Genomic DNA, 19603 nt, shown 5'->3' with positions numbered 1-19603 from the left:
CATTTTGCCAAGAGATGGCCTGCATTGTGCCAATTTGTTGAAGGCAAGATTTCTCCAACACATGGCAGCTTACAGCAAAAGGTTTTTTGCAAGTTATATGTTGGAATCGTTGTCTGGAAGGCTTCACCATGTGTGCTTTGCAGCTCTTGCAGTTTCTATTCTGTTTCAGACACAATTACCAAAAATGTATATGAGAGTCAGTGTCTGCCATCTTAATGCTCCCTGGTGCCTGGTGCCTTCTACACTACTACTAGTCATACTGCACTTCTTTATTTTCAGCCATCATCCTCAATACATCACCTGTGTATTGTAGCACATGTCATTGTCTGATGTCACTTTTAACAATTTTTTCAATAGAGTAATTTACAGGTATTTGCTAATTATTTGACAGAGCTTAAAGTCACAATTCTTTTCTATCACTTTTCACTTGTTAAGTGGCTGAATAAAACATGGCCGTTGCTACATATGGATCAGGTTTTTAGGCAGAGACAGTTAGGCTTAGCTTTCCCAATGCTTTGAACATCTCATAGAGTACTGTTCAATGCATCATCCAAAAATGGAAAGAGTATGGCACAACTGCAAACCAACAAAGACATAGCCGTCCACCTAAACTGACAGACTGGGCAAGGAGAGCATTAATCAGAGGTCCATAGTAACTCTGGAGAAGCTGCAGAGATCCACAGCTCAGGTGGGTGAATCTGTCCACAGGATAGCTATTAGTCGTGCACTCCACAAATCTGGCCTTTATGGAAGGCCACAAGAAAGCCATTGTTAAATGAAAGCCATATAAAGTATGGTTTGCAATATGGGGGACACAGGAAACATGTGAAAGAAGGTGCTCTACTCAGAAGAGACCAAAATTTAACTTTTTGGGCTAAAATCAAAATTCTATGTGTGGCGAAAAAACTAACACTGCACATCACCCTGAACACACCATCCCCACCATTAAAGCATCATGTTGTGATGTTGTGGGGATGCTTTTCTTCAACAGGGATAGGGAATATTGTCAGTGTTGATGGGAAGATGGATGGAACCAAATACAGAGCAATTTCAGAAGAAAACCTGTTAGAGTATGCAAAATACTTGACTGAGGCTGAGGTTCACCTTCCAGCAGGACAACAACCCTATACATACAGCCAGAACTGCAATGGAATGGTTTAGATCAAAGCATATTCATGTGTTAGAATGGCCCAGTCAAAGTCCTGACCTAAATCCAATTGAGAATCTGTGGCAAGATTTGAAAATTGCTGTTCACAGATGCTCTCCATCCAATCTGACAGAGCTTGAGCTATTTTGCAAGGAAGAATGGGCAAAAATTTCAGAAAAATATGGTTGTATGAATACTTTTTCAAGGCACTATAGGTTCAGCCTTGTTACCATCCACGGATTATATACAATGCTCAGCCCATCATATATAAAATGATCCTCAGTAATTTTCATGCATATACAGTAAAGGAAGAAGGAAGCACTTCATAGTACAGTATTTAAAACCGTCCCGTTTTATTAAATGTATATATTGCACAAGATGATCAAAAACAGCGGAATACAAAGCAAACAAACAATGCCGCAGACATTTCCAGTTGGCTAGTGCGTGCAGACGTCACAGATGTGGCTCCACATGGAGGGTGGAGCCACATTGGATATAATTCTTGGATGATAACAAGGCCGAACCTATATGCGGATGATACCTTATCCCTACTGATAATCACAGGGATGTGTGGAGATCAAAAGCTATTTAGATCTCTATAATTTGAGATCCAAAGACTCTGGTAAGAGGCATGAGTTGATGTGGGGATGGTCTTGTACGAGCACCCTGTCACTTTTTGTTTATTGTTTTTTTTTTTGCACATTCAACAATCACTGGAATATCTATCATCTAAACGGACTGTCGTTACTGGATCCTGAAAATATGTATCACTTTGATGGACTCACTTGAAAATTGCTTTTCTATAAGTTTCAATGTTTTGTTTTATCATTTGTGATTATTAAGGAATTGATGATTGAATGAGAAGCACAACTAGCCACTTTCTAGTTAACCATTTATGTCCTATATTCAGACTTACTGGGTAGCGGCCCTCGTATTTTGGGTTATATATTCACTTTTTTATTATCACATATTATTTCATTATTATTTTTTGATTATTTTGATTTAGTGGTCACGTATTCATTTTTTAGCCATGATTTATTAAGGTGAATAAACGCAGGATTTATGTTTAATATACCTGTCAAAATCAGCTACCCCCCCCCCCTTCCAAAAAAAGTGCCATTTGTTAAAGAGGAGGGGGATGCAAACAAGCAGAACTTTGCCTTTTGGGTGAAGTTCCACTTTAATTAAAGTAAGCAGAATGGCCAGCTTCTGTTGAAATGGCATGCTGGAAAACCAGTAGCCGACTGGCATCCAATCAGTGCTCGCAAAATTAGCTGTGAGCACTGATCAGTGTGTCCTGGTGGGGGGTTGAACCCCCTGTCAGAACACATTTGTACAGCGGGGGAGATCACTGTACTAAAATTGGCTGTGTTAGTGCAGTGATCTGCCTTTTTTTTTCGTTCAGTCCACTGGGTTGAACAAAAAAACGAATAGTGTTTACCAGGCAGTCTTCTTCTTTATCTTCTTAGCAGTCTTCCTCTGAGAACATGTTTTTCTTCATCTTACTCACCACTAGTTCCTAATTATACTGCGTCTAGTGTAATGCAAAACTGGTGCTACCAGCTCTTAATAGCTCATTATAGTTAAGTAGTAAGAGAAAATGTATGAAAATTCCTAACATATAGAAGGTGAATAGAATAAGCAAGGGTGTACCAACTAACACTATAAGGGTAGATTTAGATGTGTGTCTAAATCTCCCTTTCCTCTGAAGCCCAATCTGCTTTCAGATTGGGCTTCAGAGGCTACTGACAGGCTGTTTTAACATCTTTTTTGCTGGAAGACAAGCCAAAACCACATTCATTTGTGGTCCTTCCCCATTTACTGCATTGTGTAGTGTTTTGTGGGCTTGCTGCCTGCTGATCACTACATGTTGGGTAAACTTTGTAAAAACCCTGTCCATTGCCTTCTGCATCTTAAGGGGTGGAGGTTAGCAAGCAGCAGAAACGTCACTCAACCTTGCATTTTTGCTCCCCCCCAACCGCACATCTTAATGATGCCTAATGCCACGTACACACGATCGGACTATCCGGTGGACTTGGTCTGGTGGACTGGAGTCCGGCAGACAATTCGCTTGTGTGTAGGCTCCGGGGGACTTTTTCTTCCCACAAGTCTGGCGGACTTTGAAAGAAGTCTTGACTCAAAATTGTCCACCGAACTCGGCAGTCTGGCGGACAATCTGCCCGTCTGTGTGCTAGTCTGCCGGACTTTTGAAATGAATGGACTTGCCCACACACGGAGTAAAGTCCGTTCATTTTGAATGTGGCTCCAGGTAGACAGAACTAGCGAAGGAAGTCAATGTCGCCGCCTCCATTGGCAAGATTGACACCTTGCTAGTCCCTTCACCTGGTATGGATTTAAAGGGGAACCCCTACGCCAAAAAAAAGGCATGGGGTCCCCCCAAAGTCCATAGCAGACCCTTATCCGAGCACGCAGCCTGGCCGGTCAGGAAAGGGGGTGGGGATGAGCAAGCCCCCCCTCCTGAGCCGTACCCTCAACATGGGTGGGTGCTTTGGGGAAGGGGGCCCTGCTGTCTCCCACCCCAAAGCACCTTTTCCCCATGTTGATGAGGACAAGGGCCTCTTCCCGACAACCCTGGCCGTTGGGTGTCGGGGTCTGCGGGCAGGGGGCTTTTCAGAATTCGGGAGCCCCCTTTAATAAGGGGGCCCTCAGATTCCAGCCCCCTACCCTATGTGAATGAGTATGGGGTACGTCGCCGCCGCCGGGATCTTCTTCTGACTTCAGGGGGCTTGTCCCCTTTTCGGTTCTCCTTGCCGGACCTCCGCTTTCTTCTTCCAGCTCTTTAACTAGCGTTGGCCCTGTCTTGTCGCTGTCGCAGCCGCCTTCTTCTTCTTTTCTTCTTCTTCTGTTCTTCTTCTTTCCGATGTTGACACAATGCTCTCTCCAGCCTTAATGGCAGGGACGTGTTGTGCGGCGACTTATATAGGGATAAGGGGCAGGGTCACCGGGTGATGCCACATGGTGTCTCCGCCCCCTTATGATGCCACAGTTCCAGCATCCTCCGGGACTGTGACATAAGGAGCAGGGTCACCATGTGACATCCCCGGTGACCCCGCCCCTTATCCCTATATAAGTCGCCGCACAACGTGTCCTTGCCATTATGGCTGGAGAGAGCGTCGTGTCAACATCGGAAGGAAGAAGAAGAAGAAGAAGAAGAAAAGAAGAAGAAGGCGGCGGTGACAGTGTCAAGACCGGGCCAATGCTAGTTAAAGAGCTGTAAGAAGAAAGAGGAGGACCGGCAAGAAGAACCAAAGAGCGGGACAAGACCCCTGAAGTCAGAAGAAGACCCCCAGATGGCGGCGGCAACGAAGGAGAAAGTCGGCCTCCTCCGCTAGTAAAAGAGCTAGCAAAAGAGCAGAAGACAGTGGAGGAGCCCTGTCAGAAGACCCCATGAAGACGGAAGAAGACCCCATGAAGACGGAAGAAGACCCCCGGAGCTGTCTAATAAAGTACTTTAAAAACCTGTGTTGTGTTTTTTTATGCACACTTTTTTCCCCAGGTGAATGGGTAGGGGTACATCGTACCCCATACTCATTCACATAGGGTAGGGGACTGGAATCTGGGGGCCCCCTTATTAAAGGGGGCTCCCGGATTCTGATAAGCCCCCTGCCCACAGACCTTGACAACCAATGACCAGGGTTGTTGGGAAGAGGCCCTTGTCCTCATCAATGTCCTCAAAGCACCCTCCATGTTAATGGCACGTGGCCTGGTACGGCTCAGGAGGGGGGGCGCTCGCTCGTCCCCACCCCCTTTCCCGACCGGCCAGGCTGCGTGCTCGGATAAGGATCAGCTATGGACTTTGGGGGGACCCCCACGCCGTTTTCCGACGTAGGGGTTCCCCTTTAAATCCATACCAGGTGACGGGGCTAACGAGGTGTAAATGTCGCTGATTTCTCGGCAACATTGACTTCCTTCGCTAGTTCCGTCTACGTGGAACCACGTTCAAAATAAACGCACTTTAATCCGTGTGTGGGCAAGTCCGTTCATTTCGAGTCGCCAGAAAAGTCCGGTCGTGTGTGGGTGTGTGTGGGCAAGTCCACTCGTTCAGAAAGTCTGGCGGACTTCCGCTGCAAAGTCCGGCGGGTTGTCCGCCAGACTAAGTCCGCCGGATAGTCTGATCGTGTGTACGTGGCATAAGTGGTACTAATGTCTATCACAGTAAAATGTATTGAACAATCTACCATGGAAAGATTAATGTTTGTGAAGATGGATCAACCTGGATGTACCGTTTTCAGGTCTCTCATCTTATAGGATTTGACCAATTTATAAACACTAGTTAGTATAACCACTATGTGGACAGGTACAGTTCGGCCTCCCTGCACAATAGCCACTGTTCAGCTGTGGTCATGTTCCTCTTGAACGTCACTGAGATTTGACCAATGAAGCCACTCTAGGCCTTCTTCTGGGGGGACTAGGTGTTAGTGAAAAACCCAAACTTGGAGCTTGGAGCTCTGTTTGGGGTCCACCCCATACTGAGTAGGGAAACAGTTTGACATAGTATCCGAGGGCCCTGAAGCCAACAGGAAACATCTCAACTGAAATCTATTAAGGCCCTATGCGCTAAGCAGAGATTGCTCCATTAGGACCCCGGTTGACGAGAGGGTCTACGTGAGGGTTTATTCATGCCCATGATAACTCCTTTGCATCTAAGCTGGAGGAGCAGCCTCCCGTGGATGAGAATTCTGTTGAACTTGACAATCCTGGTGAGGGTGGTTGCCCAATTCGATTTAACTGAGGGCAGTTTCCAGCTAAGTACTCTGATTATGTTGTATAGTCATTCATGTTCATTCATGTTCTTTTAGGTTTCATCAGGAGAGCAGCTGTACAATTGGACACTGCTGCTCTGAACAGCAGTGGCTACATTTAGTGTAGCACTGCCCCTCTTCAGTTTGCACGCATTTGTGAAGTGACCAGGTCAAAGACAATGGGGGTTATTTACAAAAGGCAAATCCACTTTGCACTGCAAGTGCACTTGAAAGTGCACTGAAAGTGCAGTTGGAAGTGCAGTCACTCTAAATCTAAGGGGGGCCTGAAATGAGTGGAAGCTCTGCTGATTCTAATCATGTGCAAGCTGAAATGCTGTTTTTTATTTTCCTTGCCTGTCCCCCTCGGATCTACAACGACTTTACTTCCAAATGCACTTTGAGTGCACTTTCAAGTGCACTTGCAGTGCAAAGTAAATTTTCCTTTAGTAAATAACTCCCAATGTGTCTAACTTTGGGAAAGGTTTCAGTGGAAAAGGGACTGATGCCGTTTTGCAGCTAGCTAGAGAGCCCTTCCGCACCCAGGTGCCTTGTTGGCAGACCACCTAGCAGCCACCTCCTCTGTCAGATGCTGCCATACATTATAAGTTGTCTTCGGAATCCTCTGCAAAACTCTCAGTAAGTGCGGCCATGTCAGTTCGGCCGTGTTACACAGACTCTGTTACTGCCTTGTCTGAACTTTTCTGTTCATACATATTACTGCAATCTCTGGTCTCTGTGTGCATTATCTTCTCTGGGTGCCAAACGACTTGCCCCACCTACAACTATACCACCATTACTGCATTTACCCTACATTATCCTCCTATCCCAGTTATGTAAAAAACGTTTTAGGAAAGAGTGTTGCATGTTGTAGGACTGAACGTCACACTCCATCTGCTTTATTAAGCCTTGCTTTCTTTAGCTAAGTCCAGCCAGACAACGGCTATGAATGTTCCCTCTTTTTAATACAAAAACAGGCAGTGCAAGTATGCCAATTTTACATATTTACACTGGGTTTTGTTTTGGTGTCTGTAGAAGCAGGAACCAACTTAGAATCTTCTTTCATTCATTAAAAAAAAAGTAATGCTCCTGCACTGGGCATGTACAGAAAAATGGGTAATTTGACAAATTACTAATTTTAACAAGTAAGGGGGCCAGTTATGGCCCCTACTGTATTTTTCACCACTCTGATTCTTTAGGCAGTGATGTGATCACTTATTGCGATATACTAAGTTTCAGTATACAATGCAATTCAGAATACATGTTTGCTTTTACAGGTGAAATACCATATAGAGCCAGGGCTGTATTTACTATGATGTTATTCTTATGCATGTGCCTAGATCAGAAGGGTTAGAGGTGGCGGCACCAGCCCTTTTTCATTATCATAGAGGCTGTACAAAAGGGAATCATCCGTCAGGTATGCCATGATGACTAAACATGCCTCTGCACAGAACACACATCGACGTCAAAAGAAAATTTACATGTATAATATAATGCCTGCCTATTCCAGAAAAGCCACTTGGATTTCCTCCAAGATAAGAACAGTGTTGATGATATTTTTGAACAATAGTACAGGCGGTCCCTGGGTTACAAACAAGATAGGGTCTCTAGGTTTGTTCTCAAGTTGAATCTGTTTGTAAGTCGGAACAGGTACATTTTTTAAGCGTAGCTCCAGCCCAAATTATTTTTTACGCTTTTTAGATATCATAGGGAAGGTCTAACACCCCTGTAACGTTTGTTTTGCTGTCTGTGCTCCTGTTCAGAAGATTTCACCTCACTTTCTGTCCCAATGACAATTGGATTTTGAATATTTTGGGTTGTTGTGGAAACAAGGATTGGTGATAAAGCATCAGTGGAGACACCTTTTTCCCATAATAACTCTTAGCCCTTGTACACACGGTCAGACATTCCGACAACAAAATCCGTCTGATCTTTGCCAACGGATTTTGTCCAAAACTGGTGTTGCATACACACGGACAAGTTTTTGGAAAATCCGATTGTTCGGAGCCTGATGACGTTCGTTGGTTGCGATGGGACTACGTTCAGGCTAGTAGCCAATAGCTTTGGTCTGGTAATTTAATCTGAGCATGCGTGGCACTTTGTCCGATCGGAAATCTCTACATGTTGTCAGAAAATTTTATATCCAGCTCTCAAACTTTGTTGGTCGGACATTCTGACGGAAAAAGTCCAATGTAACCCACACACGGTCGGATTATCCAACAACACCGTCCGATCGGACCTTTTCCATCGGAATTTCCGACCATGTGTACTTACAAGGGCTTACAGGAGTGAATTTCCCTTCCTAGGGGTAGATTTATATGTATGTATATGTAACTCTCCAGGTTGCAAAAGACCGAAGGGCAACTACATAGCACCCAACTGTCCCTGATTTTGAGGGACTATCCCTGATTTGGAACAATGTCCACTCGGTCCCTCTTTCCTCCTCATTTGTCCCTCATTTTGGACTGATCTATATAGTTGATATAAAATACACTTTTTATATTTCAAAAAGTGTTTCCCAGTGATAATCCTTTCATCCAATTTTAATATCGTTGCATTTGTAAATGTCAAAAGCCAGTATAAAAATAGTAGAGGTAAAAAAAAAGTACTTGTGGGTTTAAATAATCTTTTTTTTTTTGTATAATTCGCCTTAAAGAGGGCGTGACAGTGGGGGTGTCCTATGCCTACATACGTTTGCTAATAGATGTCCCTCATTCCCATCTCAAAAAGTTGTGATGGATACATTTAGATTGTTTGTGAATAAGAATTGTAGACTACTGACTAATGTCTGAGCATGGTAATGTAAACCTGGCCTAAGAGATCTATGGGAGCTGATATTGCTGACTTCCACCTTTAACCACTTAACAACCGGCCCATAGCCAAATGACAGATACAGGGCGGTTGTTTAACTCTGGGAGGCCGTCATATGACGTCCTCCCAGAATTCTGCTCTCGCGAGCCCCCTGGGGCGCGCACTCGAGAGCATCCGTGACCGCCGGGTCCTGTGGATCGCTCATCGCGGCCGTTTACCACGTGATCGCTCCGTCAAATGACGGAGTGATCACTTGTAAACAAACAATGTTATGACGCCGGTTCCTCCCTCCCCTTCTCTGTACCGATCGGTACAGCGGAAGGGGAAGAGATCAGTGTCAGCAGCGCTGTGGGCTGCATCTGCAGTGCCCACATCGCTGCTCACCGAAATGTAACCCCTCAATTCCCTGCCATTACTCTGCAATACTCTGCAATACCCTGAAATACCCTGCAACACTCTGCAATACCATGCAACACTCTGCAATGCTCTGCAACACCCGCCAATACCCTGCAACACTCTGCAATGCTCTGCAACACCGCCAATACCCTGCAACACTCTGCAACACCCGCCAATACCCTGCAACACTCTGCAATACCCTGCAACACTCTGCAATGCTCTGCAACACCCGCCAATACCCTGCAACACTCTGCAATGCTCTGCAACACCCGCCAATACCCTGCAACACTCTGCAACACCCGCCAATACCCTGCAACACTCTGCAACACCTGCCAATACCCTGCAACACTCTGCAACACCCTGCAACACTCTGCAATGCTCTGTAATACCCGCCGCCAATACCCTGCAACACTCTGCAATGCTCTGCAACACCCGCCAATACCCTGCAACACTCTGCAATGCTCTGCAACACCCGCCAATACCCTGCAACACTCTGCAACACCCGCCAATACCCTGCAACACTCTGCAACACCCGCCAATACCTTGCAACACTCTGCAATACCCTGCAACACTCTGCAATGCTCTGCAACACCCGCCAATACCCTGCAACACTCTACAATGCTCTGCAACACCCGCCAATTCCCTGCAACACTCTGCAATGCTCTGCAACACCCGCCAATACCCTGCAACACTCTGCAACACCCGCCAATACCCTGCAACACTCTGCAATGCTCTGCAACACCCGCCAATACCCTGCAACACTCTGCAATGCTCTGTAACACCCGCCAATACCCTGCAACACTCTGCAATGCTCTGCAACACCCGCTAATACCCTGCAATGCTCTGCAATGCAATACTCTGCAACGCCATACTCTGAGATACCCAGCCATACTCTGAGATACCCAGCCATACTTTGAGATACCCAGCCATACTCTGAGATACCCAGCCATACTCGGAGATACCCAGCCATACTCGGTGATACCCTGCAATACCCAGCCATAGACATCCCCCCCTCCGGTGCTTCTACCGACTCACCAATACGATCAAAGCTAGAATCTTTTTTATTTTTTTCAGGCTTCCCAGCTTAGAGGTGAGATGTGGGGTCTTATTGACCCCATATCTCACTGTAAAGAGGACCTGTCATGCCATATTCCTAATACAAGGGATGTTTACATTCCTTGTAATAGGAATAAAAGTGATCAAAAAATTTATTTTTGGGGGAAAAAAAATGTCAAACTAAAATAAATAAAGTAAAATGAACAATCATTTTTTTTTTTTAAGCACCCCTGTCCCCATGTGCTCGCATGCAGAAGCGAACGCATACGTAAGTCCCGCCCACATATGAAAACGGTGTTCAAACCACACATGTGAGGTATCGTTGCGAAGGTTAGAGCGAGAGCAATAATTCTAGCCCTAGACCTCCTCTGTAACTCAAAACATGTAAACCAGTAAAAAAAATTTTAATCGTCGCCTATGGGGATTTTTAAGTAGCGACGTTTGGCGCCATTCCACGAGCGTGTGCAATTTTGAAGAGTGACATGTTAGGTATCTATTTACTCAGCGTAACTTCATCTTTCACATTATGCAAAAATTGGGCTAACTTTACTGTTTTTTTTTTTGTTTTTTTTAAGCACAAAACAGTTTTTTTTTCCAAAAAAAAGCATTCGAAAAATTGCTGCGCAAATACCGTGCAAGATAAAAAGTTTCAACGACCACCATTGTATTCTCCAGGGTGTTTGCTAAAAAAACATATATAATGTTTTGGGATTCTATGTAATTTTCTAGCAAATAAATGATGATTTTTACATGTAGAAGAGAAATGTCAGAATTGTCCTGGGTGCTCCAGAACGCCTGATGGCGCTCCCTGCATGTTGGGCCTCTGTATGTGGCCACACTGTGTAAAAGTCTCACACATGTGGTATCGCCGTACTCGGGAGTAATAGCAGAATGTGTTTTGGGGTGTAATTTGTGGTATGCATATGCTGTGTGTGAGAAATAAACTGATAATATGACAATTTTGAGAAAAAAAAAAAGTAAAAAAAATCTTGATTTTGCTAAGAATTGTGGGAAAAAATGACAACTTCAAAAAACTCATCATGCCTCTTACTAAATACCTTGGAATGTCTTCTTTCCATTTGGGGGGTATTTGTACTTTTCTGGCATGTTAGGGTCTCAAGAATTGAAATAGGCCGTCAGTACTTCAGGTGTGATCAATTTTCAGATATTGGCACCATAGCTTGTGGACTCTATAACTTTCACAAAGACCAAATAATATCCACCAATTTGTACTTATTTTTACCAAAGATATGTAGTAGTATAAATTTTGGCCAAAATTTATGAAGAAAAAATTACTAATCTGCTATATTTTATAACAGAAACAAAGAAAAATTAATTTTTTACAGAATTTTCTGTATTTTTTCTTTTATAGCACAAAAAATAAAAAACCGAGTGGTGATTAAATACCACCAAAAGAAAGCTCCATTTGTGTGAAAAAAAAGGACAAAAAATTCATATAGGTCCAGTGTTGAATGACTGAGTAATTGTCATTCAAAATGTGAGAGCACCGAAAGCTGAAAACTGGTCTGGTTATTAAGGGTGTTTAAGTGGCCAGTGGTTAAGTGGTTAAATTGCTAGTTGCCTGGCTATTACGCTTACCCACTGGCTTTGGAACTTTCTGAGGCACTGGCGCTCAACCAGTATGCAGTTGGTCAGCATGACAGCCAGTAATCCATCTTTTTCAGCTGTCAACAATGACAGCTTTCATGTATCTTACATAACAGATTTAATTTAGCCCCCATTTACGTGTGTTATGGCATGCATTAACATGTGTTGTATTAGGGCAGCTCAATACACCAAAATGGTGCATGTATCATGTCTAGCAATGCAGCACACCACTATGTATGGTAGTGTGTTACCATCCTTTGTGGTGCTTTGGAAAGGTGCACCAATAATATTTGTGGCTGCATGTAATAGTATCAGTCTGGCCTCAAAGAGGAACTGAAGTTTGCTCACATAATTTGTAATAAAAACCTCTTTGCCATTCTGAAGCTTCCCTCCAACCACTTTGCATATAATTTTCTATATATACTGTGATTATGTACTTGCCAAATATTCTACAGAAATCTCCCCCCACTGAGTCTGGCTGCAACCATTTTAACTGCGGGCAGCTGAAGCTGCTTCCTGTCCACTTCCTGGATTTACACAGACACACAGAGGCACACCTACATCTCTGCAGCTCTCATTGGCCCTCTTATGACTCACCCCCTCCCTTCCTGGCAAACTTTCACGAGAGTGAGAGAAAGAGCTGTGCATGATGTCATAAGCCTAGGCTAATGACCAGACAAGAAACAGGAAGTGGGCTGTATAAGGTATTTACTGGCAGAAAAATTTTTTTACTGATTTTTAATAAACTGACACTTGCCTGCCCCATGGTCCAGCGATGTGGCCACCCAGAGGCTAGCTCCTCTCCCCGGCGCTGTCATGGTAACTGTGGGCACGCGGCCGTGATAGCTTACGGCTTCATGGACAGGCGCACACTGGGCATGCGTGAGTCGCGCTGTGCTTTCCTATTGGCCAGCCGATCTTCTGGGACCTGAGTTGCATCCCAGAAGATTGCTGGCAGGGAGGGGCTGTCTTGGGCGAGAGGAGGAATCGCCTAGGCGGCCGAAGATAGGAAATAGAAAGTGGGACAGGAAGTCCCATGAAAAAAGGGTACACACTCCCCCCCTCCCAATAAAAGGACATGCCAAATGTGGCATGTCCAGGGGAGAGGAGCAGTGGCATCACTAGGGGTGGCTTTTGGGGCTATAGCCCCGAATCTGGGGTCCATGGCCTCGAGTCCCTGCAGGGGTCCCCAAGGGGAGGGGAGGCTCTCTGAGGATCCTGATGTAAGGGGGGCTCTCTGGGGACCCTGATGTAAGTGGGGGGGGGCTCTCTGGGGATATATATACACACACACACACACACACACACACACATTACTGTATATACATGTGTATACCCGCCCAAGCATGTGACTTTCCTTACTACGCTGCTATGGGCTCTAGTCCCAGATCTTTTGTAGACCTAGCAACACCCTTGGCGAAGAGTGCTTAAAAGGGAAGTTCCACGTTTGGGTGGAACTCTGCTTTAAAACAACAAGAGCAGAAGATTTAATAGATGGAAAGATGAAAAAATTACGGAAGGTCTGCTTTAAGGTATTTTAACAAAAACTAAATATGTAAATTATTAGTGTTTGTAAATCACAGTCGTTTGTGCCTATTCATTTTACACAAAAACAATAGTAAAGCATACAGATTCTACCAACAGTGAATAAATGGAACAATGAAATTATAATGTGCTACAATTGCTGTTCTGCAGATTATTTTGTTCTGCCTGATTTCACTTCAGTTCCTAATTCTTCCCATGAGCTTACTTTGTCGGCAGCAAAAAAGGAAATAACTATGTCTGTTCTACAGATAAATGTGAAAGCCTTGCTTTTCAAAGAGGCTTATAAAGAGTTGCAATAAGAATGCCAAAGCATAAATTAGAGTGTGATGCAATCTCCTTGAAATAGTTTTCCCTAAATTATCATAATTGTACCTTAGAGGAAGCACACTTACATAAGACATGACTGTTCCAGTTTCATGAATGTTGGTGGGCAAGCCTTCTTTACTTATTCTTTCTCAAGTATATGTAAATGCCATAATTACACCAATAGCATGCCAGTGGCAGTGGTCATGACACTGCTAGATGTTATTATCAATTGGTCATTTTTTATTTTGCACAATTGTTAAAGGGAACCTCTCATTCAACAATCTTTCAAGCTCCCCAGGTTTAAAGTGCATGTAAGCCCCAGCAATGAGTTTCTCCTATGTTCTCTCCCTTAATATGATACATTTACCATTGAAAGCACTTTTTTATATCTGTTTAGTAAGTAACTAAAATGCCTGTTGATTCTGCCAGATGTTCTGTGAGCTCCAATTGTAAGCTGAAAGTGGTAGTAAGGTCTCCTTAAAGTGTTTGTAAAGGTTGGGTTTTTTTGTTTTGTTTTTAAATAACAAACATGTTATACTTAGAGCCGGTTCACACTGCGGGCGATGCGAGGCGACACGACTCGCCTCGTCGCGCTCTGGCAAGTCGCCCCCGTTCTGTACAATGGAACCGTTCTGAGAGGAGCGACTCGAGTCGCTCCGACTCAGAAAAAAGGTTCCTGTACTACTTCTGGGCGACCTCGGGGCGACTTGCATTGACTTCTATACAGAAGTCATCTGCAAGTTGCCGCTGAGGTCACGGCAGGTCGCGACGAGGCAAGTCGGTGTCGCCTCGCATCGCCTGCAGTGTGAACCGGCCCTTACCTGCTCTGTGCAAGGGTTTTGCACAGAGCGGCACTGATCTTTCTGGGGTCCCCCAGCGCCACTCCAGGCTCCTCTTCTGCAGCCAGTGCCCCCACATAGAGCCGATTTCCATGGAGGCATTGACAGAGACAGTAGGACTCAGCCTTGGCCCTGGCCTACGTGTCACTAGATTTGATTGACAGCAACAGGAACCAACTAATCTACCCAATTAGGACCTGAGACAGCGGCTGGAGCTCGTTCTTGTCACTGCAACAATTGGGTTCTGGTAAGAAAAGGGGGGGGGGCTCTGGGGGGCAGCTGCAGCACAGAAGTTTTTACACCTTAATACATAGAATACATTAAGGTGAAAAACCCTGAGACTTTACAACCCCTTTAAGAATGTGCCTCCCTGCAGGTTTAACCAGTTCATTTAATAATTACTGAATTTATTCACTCTTGATAAGAGGAGATTAAGGGGGGATATGATCAACATGTACAAATATATAAGGGGTCCATATAGTGAACTTGGTGTTGAGTTATTCACTTTACAGTCAACAAAGAGAACACCGGGGCACTCTTTACGTCTAGAGGAAAAGAGATTTAATTTCCAAATATGGAAAGGTTTCTTCACAGTAAGAGCTGTGAACATGTGGAAAAGACTCCCTCCAGAGGTGGTTCTGGCCAGTTCAGTAGATTGCTTTAAAAAAGGCCTGGATTATTTCCTAAATGTACATAATATAACTGGGTACTAACATTTATAGGTAAAGTGGATCCGGGGAATATCCGATTGCCTCTCGGGCGATCAAGAAGAAATTTTTTCCCCTGCTTTAGCAAATTGGATCATGCTCTGCTGGGGTTTTTTGCCTTCCTCTGGATCAACTGTGGACATAGAATTGGGTATATGGGATTGTATGATATTATTTTTTTTTTAGTTAATTTTTTATTTTTTTGTTGTTAAACTGGATTGACTTGTGTCTTTTTTTCAACCTGACTAACGAACTATGTAATCTAACTATGTAATTTGATTATAGGCTGGGTGGAATATTTGTCCTTCCACATGGACATCATATGATGTCCTCCCGGAATGCACTTTGCTTACGCCTAATATGTTATCCACCGGACACAGCAGATGACTGATCAGAGTACTGGCCGCTGCTTCCTGTGCGGGTTCCCGCATTGCATGCCACACGCAGGCAGTTCCCACTACCCTCCGCGACCCGACTGCCGGTGTCAGTTGAAAGTTATTGACACCCCCAGATCAGTTTGCAGATCTCAGTGCAAACTGTCAAATGGTACTGGAATTGGATCACATGGGTGTAAACACCCATGCATTCCGATTCCAGTGTGGACCAAAAACAGGGTCCTGCCCCATTTTGCTGCGAATGCAATGCGATTTGGCTGAGTTTACATCGCACAGACATCGTATGTGATCTGCACAGCAATGCGGTGCGAATCACATGTGATGTCTGTGTTCGCACCAGTGTGGAACCCAGCCTGAAAGTTATCCACAAACTATGGTATATATCTGAAAATTGATAAATCCTGATTTACTGATGGGCTTTCTCATTTCTTGAGGCCTGAAAATGCCAGGACAGTACAAATGACCGCTTTTTGGAAAGTAAACAGCCCAAAGTATTTAGTAAGAGGCATGGCAAGTTTTTTGAAGTTGTAATTCTTTTGACATTATTTTTGGGAAAATTAAAAAATTCAAACAAAAATATTAACAATTTTTTTACATACTGTCACCAGTGCTGTACAGCCTTATCATATAACTGGTGTGGTGGGTATCAGGGACACAAGCTGGTTACAGTAAGAATTTTTTAAGATTTTTTTTTTTTTTTACACATTGTGATTCCTTATAGTGCATTACATTGCTATAAGCAAGCATTTGATTGAATGAAACTGATTTAATTAGTTTGTTTTGTTTTTATTAGCTGTGATTGGCCAGAGCTAATCACATGGTACAGATGGGCTGTGATTGGCCCTGTCTGTACTATGTGATCACACTGACCAATCACAGCTAGCAACACAATTGTGCATAATTGTACACAATGAATGGCATGAAAGGAAGTCATCCATTGTTTACAACTGTCATGTGACCTACTGTGATTGGTCACAGCGGTCACATGGTACCGGCAGCGAGCCGGTACACTGATCAGTCACTTCCATGCAAGGTGCAATCCGAAGCACAAATGGTTAATTACTTAATTTCCCAAAAAATAGTGACAAAAAATTACAGCTTCAAAAAACTCGTCATGCCTCTTACCATGGTAAATACCTTGGACTGCCTTCTTTCCAAAAAAGGTCATTTCAGGGGATATTTGTACAGTCCTGGCGTTTTCGAGCCTCAAGAAATTAGGCTGTCAGTACATCATGATTGTCGATTTTCATACATACTGTATATACCATAGTTTGTGTTATAACAGAATTTAAGAAAAACATTTGTAGCGGCCATAACCCTTTGTAGGGCAGCCTTGACTTATTGGGCTTACCGGTTACCTCCACTTGGCTTGTTCTTCCACGTCTAGGGGTTCCCAGGGTTGATATCCAACAACTTGTACGCTAACACCAATAGAGTCCTTTTGAAAGGTTTTATTTTGCAGGGGTAACATCCAATAACACAGTCTCATATAGGAACAGAGGGCAAGGGTATAGAGCTCAGGCACCTTGAACTGCAGACATAACAAATCTCTAATACCACCCAGAGAGTAGCCACTCGCAGCTGGGCACTTCACGGCTGAACAGATCTCTAGCCAGAGACCATGGCAATCAGCACATTGATTCGGAACTTGTCAAATCCTCTGAACGTGTACAAGTTATAACTGAGAGTGAACAGAGACCCTTTTCTTCAGTACCTGGAATGTTTTCTGTCTCCTTGATAGTACTGGAAAAAGTGTGGATTCGTCAATGTCCTTCACAGCTCAGTAACCAGGCACTTCTCAGGATGCCACTTGTCGGATAACATACCTCCCAACTTTTGAACTTGAGAATAAGGGACATTTCAGGGAGATAGTCACCTGTGGCATGCGTAGAACACATTGGCAAAGAAGTTGGTGTGGCCAAACATGATAGTAGAAGGGGATTAAGAGCAGTGGTTATACACAACTTGGGCTTTCTTGTACCTATAAAATATGCTTTGATTGCTGTGCCACATGCTGGATTCTCAGGGATACATATAAATCTCAACACAACCATTTAACCACTTAAGGACCACCTCACGCCGATATACGTCGGCAGAATGGCATGGCTGGGCACAAGCACATACAGGTACGTTGCCCTTTAAGTGCCCAGTCATGGGTGGCGTGCGCGCCACCGGCGGCGCACTCGCGACCCGGTCCTGAGCTCTGTGACCGTGGCCACGGAACCGATCGCTGCCGGTGTCCTGCGATCGGGTCACAGAGCTGAAGAACGGGGAGAGGTAAGTGTAAACAAACCTCTCCTCGTGCTTTCTAGTGAGCCTGTCACTGATTGTCTGTTCCCTGTCATAGGGAAAAACGATCAGTGACATCACACGTCAAGCTATGCCCCCCTACAGTAAAAAAACACACACACTTAACCCCTACACTGGCCCCTGGTGGTTAACCCCTTCACTGCCAGTGACATTTTTACAGTAATCAGTGCATTTTTAATCGCTGTATTAATGCCAATAGTCCCAAAAATGTGTCAAAATTGTCTGACGTGTCCGCCATAATGTTGCAATCACGATAAAAATCGCTGATCACTGCCATTACTAGTAAAAAAAACAATAATCGCTTATTTCAATTTTTTTACCAAAAATATGTAGAAGAATACGTATCGGCCTAAATTGAGGAAAAAAACGTTTTTTTATATATTTTTGGGGGATATTTATTATAGCAAAAAGTAAACAATATAGCATTTTTTTCAAAATTGTTGCTCTATTTTTGTTTATAGCGCAAAAAATAAAAACCGGAGAGGTGATCAACTACCACCAAAAGAAAGCTCTATTTGTGGGAAAAAAAGGACGCCAATTTTGTTTGGGAGCCACGTTGCATGACCGTGCAATTGTCAGTTAAAGCGACGCAGTGCCAAATCGCAAAAAGGGGCTTGGTCCTTTAGCTGCATATTGGTCCGGGGCTTAAGTGGTTAAAAAATCCTTACAATACATCTGGTTTTGTATATACTGAAAATAGAGAGAGAGCGCTAAAATAGGGAATTATAAAGGACATGAGGAACCCTGGGATGGAGCCAAAAATAAGTACGTGCAGCACATAGTGGAAAATGATAGTCAAACAGTGGGAGTGGCTTAAAGAGGGATGCTAGCAGCCAGGGGTGTACATATTCTGCAGCATTGGCAGGCACAACTGCCTACAGACCTCAACATGTTCAAGTGAATGGGGGTGCTCTGCAAAGCACTACTTTTTCAAATTGTACTACACCAAACTGCAAAGTACTGCAGTATCATGTGGTTTGGTGGCCACAAACATACTGCCATTAATAAATTAATGGCACCCCGTGTGCATCTCACAAGGTCAGCATGCAGTGTGGGAAATGCACACAGAAGGCCCCTTTCCTGCACTGAGCGTGAACCAAGGATTTGAGAAAGGGAAGGATCACTATGTTATATGGAAGAAAGGAAGGAAGAATCACTATGCTACATGGAAGGCATTAAGGATCATTTTGGTATATGGAAGGCAGGAAAAATCACTATGGCACATTGAAGGCAGGAAAGGTCACTATGGCACATGGAAGGCGGGAAGGATCACTATGACACATGGAAGGCGGGAAAGATCACTATGGCACATGGAAGGCAGGAAGGATCACTATAGCACATGGAAGGCAGGAAGGATCACTATGGCACATGGAAGGCAGGAAGGATCACTATAGTGCATGGAAGGCAGGAAGGAAGGATCCTGATGGCACATGGAAATCGGGAAGGATGACTGTGACACATAGAAGGAAGGATCACTATGACAACACATTGAAGGCAGGAAGGAAGGATCACTAAAGCACATGGAAGGCAGGAAGGATCACTATTGCATATGGAAGGCAGGAAGGATCGCTATGGAACATGGAAGGCAGGAAGGATCACTATAGTACATGAAAGGCAGGAAGGAACACTATGATACATTGAAGGCAGGAAGGATCACAATGGCACATGGAAGGCAGGAAGGATCACTATGGCACATGGAAGGCAGGATCACTATGGCACATAG

Source organism: Lithobates pipiens, unplaced genomic scaffold (assembly GCF_037356315.1).
Source record: "Lithobates pipiens isolate NorthernLeopardFrog02 unplaced genomic scaffold, aLitPip1_a1.2 Scaffold_3, whole genome shotgun sequence".
Lineage (NCBI taxonomy): Eukaryota > Metazoa > Chordata > Amphibia > Anura > Ranidae > Lithobates > Lithobates pipiens.
Note: the sequence above shows the minus strand (reverse complement) of the source record.